The sequence below is a fragment of the Oryzias latipes genome, chromosome 15, assembly GCF_002234675.1.
Source record: "Oryzias latipes chromosome 15, ASM223467v1".
Classification (NCBI taxonomy): Eukaryota; Metazoa; Chordata; class Actinopteri; order Beloniformes; family Adrianichthyidae; genus Oryzias; species Oryzias latipes.
Window position 1 is genome coordinate 9,214,728 of NC_019873.2, and position 9,006 is coordinate 9,223,733.

A 9,006-nucleotide genomic window follows, 5' to 3' on the forward strand; every position below is an offset into this window, starting at 1 on the left:
GTGCTTCCAGAGGATTCTATTACATTGAGAACTTCAATACATTCTGGAAACGAAAGGACCTATTCATGGGAAGAGGCCCACACCTGAACAGAGGTGGAGCAAGAGAGTTAGTAAAGAACCTCCTCCACGCTCTGGGGCATAGAGGCCAAGGCCCTGAAAAGGCAGTAAGGAAGGACCGAGCCAGTGTCCCAGGAACCACAGCACAACGGCAACAACAACAACAACTACCTCCACCACCACCATCGGTCAAAGACTTGGATCCGGCAGCACCAGCACCACAACCACCTCCATCTAAGGACTCAGCTGCACCAGCATCACAACAACCACCGCCAGCTAAGGACCCAACCGCAGAACCACAACAACAACCACCAGATTTGGCCCCAGAAATACCACCGTCTGACCAGCTGTGGGCGCCCCCTGCTACATCTACTCCCAGTGAAGACTCACTTTCCTTTTCGTGCCCCCCACTTTCACCCATGGCCCTACCTAGCCATTTTGATAGCCTCATTAAGTCGGGAATTAAGATGGCTCCCCTAACACCTGTGAGCCTCACACCACACAGGAGCTCTCCTACCCCTCCAGCACTCCCTCCTTATCCTTCACCCAAAGTCCCTCCAACACGTCCTTCATCCAAAGCCCCTCCAACACGCCCCCTCCATCGTTCACCCAAATCCCGTCCAGCTCCTGCTCCTCCTGGTCCAACACCCAAACTACCCTCAACTCGACCTCCCCTGCGCGCCTCTAGACGTGCTATCCCCCAGAGCTAGGATGAAACGGGCCCCCAGTGTCCTAGGAAAGGTTATGTCAAACTGGGGCCCTGTGATGAACAGCTTCCTTCTGGTGCTATACCTGTAGTTGCACCACGTAGAATGCAAAAAAGGGCAGTTAGACTGTCCAATCAAAGAAATCTAGTTCATATCCCCAGCAAGAAGGTTTCGACCAGTCCCAAGGAAACTAATCTCAAACTTGCTGCACTCAATGTCAGATCTTTATGCAACAAATCATTTTTAATTAATAATCTTACCTCTTCTTTTAATCTTGATTTTATGTTTTTAACTGAAACATGGCTTGACAAAAACACAGGAAACATAGTTCTAGTCGAATCAACTCCCCCCAACTACAAACATGTATCGGAAGTACGAGAAAATAAAAAGGGTGGAGGCGTTTCTGCACTGTTTAGAGATAATATTGCAACCCGCAGACTATCATTTGGTGTGTTTTCATCATTTAAGTATGTGTCCTTTAAGATTGAGTTAAAACAAACTCCTCCCTTACTCTGCATAGTCATGTACAAACCTCCTCAGCACAGCCAAAGTTTCATTGATGATTTCACTGAAATGCTCTCAGTTGTGTGCACAGACTTTGATGGTCTAGTCATTACAGGTGATTTTAATGTTCATGTTGATAATGTCAATGACAGAAATGCAAAAGAGCTCAATGCTGTCTTTGAAACCTTTGATCTAATTCAGCATGTAAGTTGCCCCACCCACAGCAGAGGGCACACTCTGGACCTGCTCATCACAAAGGGGGTCAATATTTACAATGTCAGTGTGGTTGATGTCGCCCTCTCTGATCATTTCTGTGTATTCTTTGACCTGTCTGTTACTCCCAAACCACCGCCTGGCCCTGCAGTTGTCCGAAGGAGACAAATAAATGAGAGCACTAGGGCACAGTTTGTAGAAATGATAAACCCTGAAAACGCCTCTGGTGCCAATGTTGATGAAATGCTGAATTCTGTTACTTCTAGCATCTTGAATGTTCTGGATGCCATTGCCCCTATGAAGGTTAAATTGAGAAAACATAGACAGAAAGCTCCCTGGAGGAACGATGATCTAGTCAGGGCACAGAAACAACAGTGCCACAGAGCTGAGCGAAAGTGGCGCAAGTCAAAACTCCAGGTTCATTATGAAATGTATAAGGGGGAGTTGTACGCTTACAACCAGATCTTATGCAGAACAAGGGAAAGGTACTTCTCTGAAATCATTGGAAGTTGCAGCAACAACTCTCGTGTCCTGTTCACAACAGTAAACAGATTAACTAACCCTCCAACCCAGCTACCAATAGAACTGGTTTGCACACCTAAATGTAATGAGTTTGCTGTATTTTTTAATGACAAGGTTCAGGGCATTAAAAAAGCCATCAACTCCACAACACATATAACTATCGAACGGCCACCTACTCACTCTAAGCTGACTCACTTTGTACCTGTCACTGACCAAACTGTCCAAGAGACCATCACCCGTCTGAGCTCGTCTACATGCTGCCTTGATGTGTTACCCACTAGATTTCTAAAGTCTGTCCTGAACAGTGTGTTGCCATCAATTACTCAAATAGTTAACATGTCTCTTCAATCTGGAATATTTCCAGAGGCCTTAAAAACTGCAGTCATTAAACCTCTCCTGAAGAAAAACGGTCTTGATCCCACTGTACTGAATAATTACAGACCTATCTCTAATCTGCCATTTTTAGGAAAAGTCCTTGAAAAAGTTGTCTACCAACAGCTCACTGATTTTCTCTTATTAAACAATTCATTTGATGTTTTCCAGTCAGGTTTTAGACCCCATCATAGCACAGAAACTGCTCTTATCAAGGTAACCAACGACATCCGCCGGAACACTGATGATGGCAAAGTCACTGTCTTAATCCTGCTAGACCTGAGTGCTGCCTTTGATACTGTTGATCATGGGATCCTTTTGCACAGACTCCAAGACTGGGTTGGCATCTCTGGATCTGCCCTAAGTTGGCTCAAGTCTTATCTAGAAGACAGGAAATATTTTGTTGAAATTGGGAGTTGTGTCTCAGACTACATGGCCTTGACTTGTGGTGTGCCCCAGGGATCGATCCTGGGACCCCTTCTGTTCAACCTCTACATGCTGCCACTAGGGCAGTTAATACGCAGTAATAACATATCTTATCACAACTATGCAGATGATACTCAGATCTATGTGTCACTGACAACAGGTGAATATGGGCCGGTGGATTCACTCAGCCACTGCCTCCAACAGATCAGTGCGTGGATGCAGAACAACTTTCTCCAGCTAAACTCAAACAAGACCGAAGTTATTATTTTTGGCCCACAGAAACAAAGAGAAAGTCTCAGCAGCTACCTTCATTCTCTGTCTCTTAAACCCTCAAATCAAGTCAGAAATCTAGGGGTAATCATGGACTCTGACCTGAACTTTAACAGCCATATCAAGTCAGTAACATCAGCGGCATTTTACCATCTGAAAAACATTGCCAAAATCAAAAACATAGTGTCAAAGCCAGACCTGGAGATACTTATTCATGCATTTTTCTCCAGCAGGTTAGACTACTGTAACGGCCTGCTCACCGGCCTCTCCAAACGAGCTGTAAAACAGCTTCAGTACATCCAGAATGCTGCTCCTCGAGTCCTGACCAGAACCAGGAAGTATGATCACATTAGTCCTGTGCTCAGGTCTCTGCACTGGCTCCCTGTACCTCAAAGAATAGACTTCAAAGCAGCTCTGCTTGTGTACAAGTCTCTCCATGGCCGAGCACCAAAGTACATCTCTGACATGTTAGTGCCATATGAACCATCTCGTACTCTGAGGACCTCAGGGGCCGGCCTCCTGTTGATTCCCAGAGTCAGAACTAAACAAGGGGAATCAGCGTTTCAATATTCTGCAACTAAAATCTGGAACAGCCTCCCTGAAGTCGTAAGACAGGCCTCTTCTGTGTTCATGTTCAAATCTAGACTTAAAACATTTCTGTTTAGCCGTGTATATGACTGAAAGGTCCTATCTGCACTTTTCTTTCCTTTCCTTCCTTTATTTTTAAATCAGTTTTCAAATTTTTTTTCTTTTCTTTTAAAGTAAATTTTATGTTGATTATTTCTATGATGTATTGTGATTTTAATGCATTTTTCTGTTTTGTGAAGCACCTTGAATTACTTTGTGTATGAATTGTGCTATACAAATAAACTTGCCTTGCCTTGCCTTGCCTTGCCTAAAGAATTATTTCGTTCATATGAATTAATTATTTAGTTCACACAAATTAATTCTTTTGAGGGAACCAAATATTATTTTGTGGGAACGTAATAATATTTTGCGGGAAAAAGATATTAATTTGTGGGAACAAGATATTTTTTATTTATCCATGTCAGGACACGGGCTCCATATGTTTTAATTATGATAATGCCTTTTTTTAGCCAAAATAAATAACTTGTTTTCTAGGACAGTTTCTGCAGAGCAGCCAGAGTTCATAAGAAATTTGCATCTTTACTTGTGGGCTGGATTGTTGGCTTCTGCTAATATCTCATCATCCCTTTGTTTATTATCTCCTGCTAGCTCAGAGCCCCTTTTAACACCAAACAAGTAAAGGTGGCGCAAAGGTTTTAGAAGAAAAAAAAGCGTAAAAAACAAACAATGTTGCAACATCTAGGTCTACTTTACTTTTAGTCATGGACCACACAAAAAAAAGTTTTAGTCTGTTGACGTCATTTTGGCTGGTAGCAAAAAAACGTGAGGACAAACCCTGGGGTCAATGTTTGGACGTCAGAATTTTTTCCGCAGCGGAACTTAAAAACAAACCGCGCTTTGGGACCACATATCCGCAGGTTCTTGCGTCACTTACATGAACCTAATCCGAATGGCATCAACGGCTGTTTTGACATCTTAAAAGGACGGTAATGACGGTTGACACATTTTGCACATGCGACAAGTGTGGATTGGATACTTACACCTGCCTTTCTATGGAACTGTAAACAGATTTGTTGAAGAATGGAGAAATTCATGTATAATAGATGTAATGCGCCCCCCCCCCAGGGAGGCGTGCCCCACAGTTTGAGAACATACAAAGTGAATGATCCTTTATTTAATTCATTTATACTTATACATGTCTTCCCTGCGAGGTTTCTTTCCCAGACAGCAATGCTCAAAACGACTGACTGTGAGATCCATTTAATGCAGCAGCACCTGCTGATTTGAGCTCTGCTGAGGTAGATCAGTTAATTGAAATCACACCAGACTCCACCCTGAGGATGAAGTTTACACCAAAGACACTCACTGATTTCTGGCTAGGTGTGGTAAGGGGGCATGCACTCATAGGACAGAAGGCTGTGGGCATTCTGCTTCCATTCGCTATGTCCTATCCATCAAGACCAGGTTGCACCACAGACTGTCCATGCTTTGGTCCACGTGTGGGAGAAGACGCCCCAGGAGATCTTCCACCACCTCATCAGAAGCATACCCAGGCATTGCAGGGAAGTAATACAGACACGTGGTGGCCACACTCACTACTGAGTCTCATTTTGACTTATTTGGTATTTACTTTCACCACATAAATATTTTTGTTAATGTAAAATTCTGTGAAAGATTTAAATACTTCTGTCGATTCAGCAAAATTCTTTAATTTTTTTTCTGGAATTATTATATATTCACAATCACATTTGTATTAGAATACTTCTATTTTTGGCATGTAGTAGTGCTTTATTGATATTGCGAAAACTTCATGCATGTTTAGTCTTCTAAAGCTAAAACGATCACTTTATTTAATTAGCAATGTGGAAAGAAGAGGGTTGGAATTTCAAATTGTACGTGTTTTTGATGTCACCATGATGTTACTTTTTTGCAGATACAGTTGTGTCAACTGCAGAGGAGTCATCATGTCAGGCTGGACTTGGGTCACATGTGTTGACACTGTTATTCAAAGTCAACAGGAAGCATCTGAAGCCAGGCACAAGACTGGGTAAAAATACGTAATGTTGACTTCATAAAACAGTTACTGGTTCATGCTTTCTAAATGTGTCAGGGTTCTGCCCCTCCCAGTAGCTGCTCTGTGTTTCCCAGAAATCTTCCTCATCACCTGTCCTTGTTCACCTGCCTATTCATTGCTCTGATCATCACTAGTTCTCTGCTAGAAAGTTGGCGACTCTCTGCAACTCTCCAGCATGATAGTTTGAGTCTTCTCTACTTGCTTCTTGCTGTTTTGACCTTGATCTGCGCTGGAATCATCTCTGTTTGCCCTTCTGTCTGTCTATGGAGAACATTTAATCTGGATTTAACCTGTGAATGTCATCCAAGCCCGCGAACTGGAGTAGAAGAATTTATGAAGGAGATCTTGTCCTGCTCATAGTGAAACCAGCCACCTTTGAAAGATTTGGTTGCATCAGCCTGCTTTTCTACATTGTTGTCATTAACAGCAAGGTTTCAGTTTGAGTTGCTGTTCTCTACAGATCTTAAGAATGCTCCAGAGCCAGTTTACCTGCCTTTACTCTTTAATATTTTTGAAGCAGACAAATGAAAAGCAGCAGTTCCATGGCTGCAGTTTCATTTTTACTGTGCTGCAGTTATAGTTTACCATGTTTATGATTTTAAACTAGTTTTTCGGTCACTTCTTTTGTGCAGCTTCATGATGAAGATGTAGATTATTTATCATAAGCAATTAGTGTAGGAAGCCTAGGGTGATTACATATGATTAAACACCAAAATTAAAAGTAAATAAAGCTACTTTTTTTTTTTTTTCGTATACTTTATTTATCCCTCAATGGGGAAATTCTTCTCTGCATTTGACCCATCCCCTGGGGGAGCGGTGAGCTGCAACTGAACTGCGCTCGGGAGGCGGTAGCGTTAAGGGCCTTGCCTAAGGACCCTCACTGAGTGATGTTAACTGCTCGCCATTGATATGGTAATTACCACTGTTTCTTCCCCTCCGGGAATCGAACCCTGGATTCCTGCATGGTAGCTGCTCACCTTACCAACCGAGCTACTCAGCCGAGCCTAAGCCAAAAATAAAGCTACTTAAACCAAAGTGTATTGTGTTTTTTAAGGCTGAGATCAGACTCGGGTCAAAAGCAGCAGCTAGTCAAACGGTGATGAGGTCAGAATCTCTTTCATGAAAGTCAGTGTGCTGCTGTCAAACTAAGGTCATAGTTACATTGGAATTGTATGTTAAAGAATGGTACTTCTTTAGGAGGTCTTTCTTTCAAATAAATTCTGGTTAATCACATATATCTTTGGGTGACAAACTTTTTATGTTGGTTATTGTTTACTAAATCTGAAGAAACTTGACTGATTCAAATCTTTAGACTACATCGAACATTTAAGAGATAAAATAAATAAATAAATAAATAAATAAATAAATAAATAAATAAATAAATAAATAAATAAATAAATAAATAAATAAATAAATAAATAAAATAATTTATTTGTAAATTATGATGGGAAAATAAGTGATAAAAGTTCACCTCAATACTTTATTATGTACCCTTTGTTGGCAATGACATCAGTAAACCGTTTTCTGTAAGTCTTCACAGGGTTTTCACAAACTGCTGTTGGTCTTTTGGCCCATTCCTACATGCAGATCTCCTCTACAGCAGTTTTATTTTGTGGCTGTCGCTGGGCAACACAGACTTCAACTCCCTTCAAGGGTTTTTCTCTAAAGTTGAGAAATGGAGACTGTTAGGCCACCTTGGGATCTTGAAATGCTTTTTACGAAGCCACTCCTTTGTGTCCCGGCAGTGTGTTTGGGATTGTTGTCATTTTTTCCTTTGCCCAGATCTGTCATGCTTGTTCCTTGTGCTGAAAAACATCCACAAAGCTCGATGTTTCTACCCCCATGCTCTTCCCCATGGTATGGTGTTCTTTGGATGCAACTCACCATTTCAACAATGCATCAAGTTTTTACCAAAAAGTTCTATTTTGTTTCTTCTGACCATAGGATGTTCTCCCATCCCTTCTGGATCATCCAAGTGCTCTCCAATAAACTTTAGATAGACCTGCACACGTACTGGTTTTAGGGGACACGTCTAGCACCGGAGGATTTGAGTCCCTGGTGGCGTAGTGTGTTACTGATGGTAGTGTTTGTGACTTTGGTCCCAGCTCTCTGCAGGTCATTCACTAGATCCCCCTTTGTGGTTCTGGGATTTTTGATCACCATTCTTGTGATCATTTTGACCCTACGAGGTGACTTCTTGCGGGGACCCCCAGATGGAAGGAGATTATCAGTGGTCTTGTCTGTCTTCCATTTCCTAATAAGTGCTCCCACAGTTGATTTCTTCACAACAAGCTGCTTCCTTTATTTAGTCTTCCTAGCCTGGTGCAGGTCAACAATTTGGTTTCTGGTGTCTTTAGACAGCTCTTTGGTCTCTGCCATAGTGGAGTTTGGAGTCTGACTGTTTGAGGTTGTGGACAGTTGTCTTTTCTATAGAGAACCAGTTTAAACAGGTTCCATAAAAACAGGTAACGGGTAGAGGACAGAGGATCCTCTTACAGAAGACGTTACAGGTCCGTGAGAGCCAGAAATCTTGCTTGTTTGTAGGTCCTGAAATACTTATTTTCCACCATAATTTGGAAATAATATCTTTAAAAATTATACAATAAGATTATTAAGATTTCTTTTCTCATTTTGTCTCTCATAGTTGAGGTATACCAATGATGAAAATTACAGGCCTTTCTCATCTTATTAAGAGGTAGAACTTGCACAAATGGTGCCTGAATAAATACTTTTTTGCCTGACTGTATGTGGGGAGTGTTTGCTTAACAGACCAAAGATTTAGGTAAAAATGACATTTGTTCTCATTTACTCAGCCAATGCATAGATTAAAAATGTGTCTTTTCTTCAGACCTGTGTTTTCCTTCATGTTCAGTCGACTCAAAAACTGCCATTTCAGTGCTTTCCATCGTGCTGGCACTGTGCTGTTACACTGGTCATTTCATGAGATGTGGGCTGCAGCGGAGGGGCTTTAGAAGGGCTTTACAGCTGGAACTTTTTGCGAAGTAGCAAATATCCTAATTTCTTTTTTAAAACCTGCAACCATTCATACTTGGTGATGGTAAACTACTCATGTAGCCACAACTGGCCTGGGTCAGACTGATATTGCGCCATGGACCGGTTTGATGTCTGGCAAAATTCTTACGGAAGGGTATGTTATATGTGGTGGACACACGCTGCAGCAACGCTGCAATAAAGGCAGAGACACATCATAAGACATACTCTGCACTTTTATTTTGACATGCTAAACATTGTACATCGCACAGGTGTCATCAA